This window comes from Triticum aestivum, unplaced genomic scaffold, assembly GCF_018294505.1.
Source record: "Triticum aestivum cultivar Chinese Spring unplaced genomic scaffold, IWGSC CS RefSeq v2.1 scaffold69833, whole genome shotgun sequence".
NCBI lineage: Eukaryota > Viridiplantae > Streptophyta > Magnoliopsida > Poales > Poaceae > Triticum > Triticum aestivum.
In genome coordinates this window covers 31,800-36,969 of record NW_025228791.1, presented here as the reverse complement: position 1 = coordinate 36,969, position 5,170 = coordinate 31,800, and the positions used below count along the sequence as shown (strand labels likewise).

General features: G+C 50.2%; 2 non-coding genes across 2 annotated transcripts; both read left to right on the top strand.

Annotated features, from left to right (window-relative positions):
- The first annotated feature begins 386 nt into the window (after positions 1-386).
- Positions 387-505, top strand: LOC123174656 (5S ribosomal RNA). Its single transcript, XR_006487244.1, has one exon. It is a non-coding gene; the product is annotated as a 5S ribosomal RNA (ribosomal RNA).
- Positions 506-872: 367 nt separating this feature from the next.
- Positions 873-991, top strand: LOC123174667 (5S ribosomal RNA). Its single transcript, XR_006487254.1, has one exon. It is a non-coding gene; the product is annotated as a 5S ribosomal RNA (ribosomal RNA).
- The last annotated feature ends 4,179 nt before the right edge of the window (positions 992-5,170 follow it).

Genomic DNA, 5,170 nt, shown 5'->3' with positions numbered 1-5,170 from the left:
AGTCCTCGTGTTGCATTCCTTTTATAATTATTTTTTGCGCCTTGTGACAAACATGTCGCACGTGCGCGATATATATTAATCCCGTTATATTATGTTTGACGTTTGCGATATGTTTAAGCTCGATGCTCATTGCTCGCGCGTCTTGGGGCGGCTTTGTGGCGCGAAGAGCGCGTTCTGAAAGGGGTGGAAAAAACTCGTGTTGCTGCGGTATGGAGGGAGGGGTGGAAACCGTGGAAAACTCGTCTCCGTGATTGAGCGGGAGAGTAAGTAGTATAGGACATTATCCATTGTTAGGGAATGGTTGTAATGGTAGTGAGAATGTAGAATCGTGTTTGGAGCGGACCTGGGAGTGGCAAGCATAAGGGACGAAGACGGGGAAACATGTCGGATGCGATCAGACCAGCACTAAAGCACCGGATCCCATCAGAACTCCGAAGTTAAGCGTGCTTGGGCGAGAGTAGTACTAGGATGGGTGACCTCTTGGGAAGTCCTCGTGTTGCATTCCTTTTATAATTATTTTTTGCGCCTTGTGACAAACATGTCGCACGTGCGCGATATATATTAATCCCGTTATATTATGTTTGACGTTTGCGATATGTTTAAGCTCGATGCTCATTGCTCGCGCGTCTTGGGGTGGCTTTGTGGCGCGAAGAGCGCGTTCTTAAAGGGGTGGAAAAAACTCGTGTTGCTGCGGTATGGAGGGAGGGGTGGAAACCGTGGAAAACTCGTCTCCGTGACTGAGCGGGAGAGTAAGTAGTATAGGACATTATCCATTGTTAGGGAACGGTTGTAATGGTAGTGAGAATGTAGAATCGTCTTTGGAGCGGACCTGGGAGTGGCAAGCATAAGGGACGAAGACGGGGAAACATGTCGGATGCGATCATACCAGCACTAAAGCACCGGATCCCATCAGAACTCCGAAGTTAAGCGTGCTTGGGTGAGAGTAGTACTAGGATGGGTGACCTCCTGTGAAGTCCTCGTGTTGCATTCCTTTTATAATTATTTTTTGCGCCTTGTGACAAACATGTCGCACGTGCGCGATATATATTAATCCCGTTATATTATGTTTGACGTTTGCGATATGTTTAAGCTCGATGCTCATTGCTCGCGCGTCTTGGGGCGGCTTTGTGGCGCGAAGAGCGCGTTCTGAAAGGGGTGGAAAAAACTCGTGTTGCTGCGGTATGGAGGGAGGGGTGGAAACCGTGGAAAACTCGTCTCCGTGATTGAGCGGGAGAGTAAGTAGTATAGGACATTATTGTCAGGACCCCGACTCGATGTCACATCGATCTAGCTGGTAACACCTCATATCACTTTGCGGCCTCACGCACGGTATCCCCACGGGTGTCGTCTTACCTTTTCCCGTGACCGTTTGCGCCTTTTGGCTCACGTATATGATAGTGTCGCTAGCATCCATATGATAAGGAGCCCGGGCTGACATGACTAGTCGTAAACCCAAAGTGGCGCAGACTTACAGGGACAGGCATCCATGACCCAGCTTCGAACGTGTTGGTCATCAGCAAGTGGGTCCGGGCTGTAGCACTGGGCTAGCAGGACTCTGGTAAACCGGGCTGTAGCGGGCTAACAGGACTCCGGTACTCAAAGCGTGACATTTCCCCGAAGGGACAGACACAGGAACGAAGAAGGACACATGCCGGCCAGCCTAAGTGTTCCAGAGCAGTAGCAAGCTACCATGGCTCAGCGGTAACACTAGGAGACATTTCCCGGTAAGAGAGGCTACTAAAGATAAACAACTAGATAGTCAGATCCCACACATACCAAGCATTTCAATCATACACACAATATGCTCGATATGTGCAAATACAACGAAGCATCACAACATGACTCTATGACACAAGTACTTTATTTAAGGCTCAGGGAGCCATACATAACATTCACAAAGGTACGGGTCTCACGACCCAACATACAAGTCATACAGTCATACAAGCCAGCAGCGGAAGTACATTGTCTGGGTACAGACAACTAGTAAAATAAAAGAGGCTTGGAAAGCCTAGCTATACTACGTGGTCCATCACAAGCTCAGGGTCACCACCTGGGTCTTTAGCCTACTCGTTGATGTCAACGTCTACATAGAACCCATCAGAAGGGGTTGCAGCGTCTTCTGTAAAAAATGTAGATTATAGCAACATGAGTACAAAGGTACTCAGCAAGACTTACATCAGATCCTACATACATGCATAGTATCAAGAAGGGTTGGTGGAGTTATTGCAGCAAGCCAGCTTTGACTCTTGGCTAGGCTATCCTACGATACCCCAACTTGAAATGTTTTGCGCACACGAGTCCACTACTCACCACTTCAATACCCTACCGAGGATCCACCTCCGTCTTCCTACGGAAGAGCCATCCTCGGCACTCACACTTATCTTGAGGCTTTTAGTAGTTTCCATTTACTTGTCTATGAACTGTATAGGCAACCAAGTAGTCCTTTACCGCGGACGCGGCTATTCGAATAGATCATGATAACCCTGCAGGGGTGTACTTCTTCATACATGTTTCCACCACTTAGCGTCTGCACACGACATGTGCTCGGCAGACTTCAAGCGAAAGCCGACGTGGGTGTAGACCACGACCTACCTAAACACTTAAGCCTCTAGTCTAGGTTTATCGCCTATCCAGGTTCCATCCGCAGGGAGTCCGGCCGAGGTTTCCCATACGGCCCCGAACGATGTGAACAGGGTTCCCGAGATACCTAACGGGTATTCGGTACACCGTGCCACGTACCTACCGCATCACAGCCCACCCCTACGGTCAGCGCTGTCCACGGCCTCCAGTAGGCTACAAACACCAGAAACTACTTGCAACTCCTGGACGGAGAACTAGGGTGAATAAGAAGCCGAGAGGGTCCATTGGTTTCAGGCCCAATGCATGGTAGTAGCTGATTCTTAAATCACACATACAGATCTCAGTGCTTAAGGTCGGCTTCAATGAAACAACCCACCATGTACTCCTACATGGCCTCTCATCGATACCTTTACCAAATCGTGTTCACCACACCACTCCCATTACCGACATAATCATTTCACTCTAGCCCATCACCCAGATGAACCAGACCTGACACGACTCTAAGCATAGCAGGCATAGCAAGGTAGGAACAACACATACATATGGCTCAATCAACTCCTACACATGCTAGTGGGTTTCATCTAGTTACTGTGGCAATGACAGGTCATGCAGAGGAAATGGGTTCAGCTACCGTAGCACACAGCAGTTTGAATCGCGTTGTCTTAATGCAGTAAAAGAGAGCAGGAGCGAGAACATGGGATTGTATCGATATGATCAAATGGTTGGTTGCTTGCCTGATGGTTCGATGCTCGGATATGATTCTTCGTTAGGGTAATCACGGTACTCCTCGGAGACAGAACCTGTCGCAAAGGACATCGGTACACAAGCATCACCAAACAATGTGCAACAATATGATGCATGCATGAAACATGGCAATATGAGTGTGTTGGGCTAATGCAACTAAAACCAGAAGGGTTTGAACAAATTTGAATCAAAGATTCAAATTTCAAACTCAAACATGGCCTTTTAAAGTGCTTTTCCTTGTTCTACTTAAAACATCAATTTAACTTGTTTGATCATGCATGAAAATAGTACAGATGGATAGATTGGATTTTTCTGATCATTTTTCATATATAATTTGTCCAATTTGGAGTTACAGAATAAAAGTTATGAATTTTTGAAGTTTAAATAATATTCTGGAATTTCCTGATTTAATTAAATCCAGAAAATCAATTACTGCGTCAGCCTGACGTCAGTGTGACGTCAGCAGGTCAACGGAACAGGTCTGGGTCAAACCTGACAGTGGGTCCCGCATGTCAGGGTGATTATTTTAATTAAAATCTAATTAAAACTAATCCTGTTTAATTAACAGGGCTGCGCCCCACCTGTCATTGACTCAGGGGAGTCAACCAGGGCCCACCCATGGTCAAAGTCAAAGTCGGCTGCCGGCGTTTAGCCGCCGGCGAGCCCGACGCGGCGGCGGAAGTGGTTTTTGCCATTTCGGCCACCAAATGGACCGCGGAGGCCACCGGAGTGGAGCTGAGGACAACCCGCAGCTCTTGGCGGAGTCCGTTGGGGTCGGGGTGGCCGGAGTCGACGGCGGCGAGCTCGGCTGCGGCCGCCGGGGTTCGGTCATGCACGAGAACGGGGTTGGAGCTCGAAGTCGAGCGAAGCGAGGCGATAGGGATGCTCTACGGGGTCTTGCGAACTCGTTGGGCTCGCCGGGGTGACCAAATGGTCACCGGAGCTGTGTTGACGGCGAGCTCGGCGACGGCGGAGGTTCGGCCGTGGTGGGGAGGAGGCTACGGTGGGGGAACGAGAGGGAGGAGAGGGGGAAACGGTGGCGTAGCTCACCGCGGTTGCAGTGGGCGTCGAAGCGGGCTCGGGGACGCGCCGGAGACGACAAATTCGACGGCGACGATGATCGGAGCCCGAAGAGGGGAACGGCGACGTGGCGGCGATGCCGGGCTTCCGGGGAGCTGTGGAGCGGTGGGGAGGAAGAGGGGGTTGTGGCGGAGCTTCTGAGCTAGTCGGGGGAGCGAGGGGTGGCCGGAGATGGCTGCTACGGCGAACGGCGGCGACGGTGGTGTTCGGCCGTGAGAGAGAGAGAGGGAGCAGCACGGGAGAGAGAGAGGGATAAGGCCAGGGGATCGGGGCGGCACCGAGAAGAAGCGCCGCGGCGTCGCGCTGGCGGGGGAGGCAGGCAGACGAGCTGGTGGCGTGGCGCTCCGGCCGTGCGCGCGCGCCGGCCACACGCCTGGCCGACTGGCGCCAGGAGGACGACGGCGGTGGTGGGCTGGGCTGGCTTGCTGGGCCGCCAGCTGGCTGGGCCGCACAGGGAGGAGCCCAGGTAAGTTTTCCCCTTTTCTTCTGTTTCTGTTTTATTTAATATATATCTTCAACTTTGTTGAATTTAATAAAATACCTAGGCAACTTCAAAAATCACCAAACTATTCCTGGCCCATAGTTGGATTATTTCCAACATGAAACATTTTAGTTTGGAGATATTTGAGCATTTAAATATTTTATATTATTTTAAATGCCCAAATTCAAATATTTATGATTTAAATCAAAAACCCTAGGATGGCCTAGGAAAATGTGCACCATTTTTGGCAGAGGTTCTGAACCAAGACAAAAATGATGGGCATTT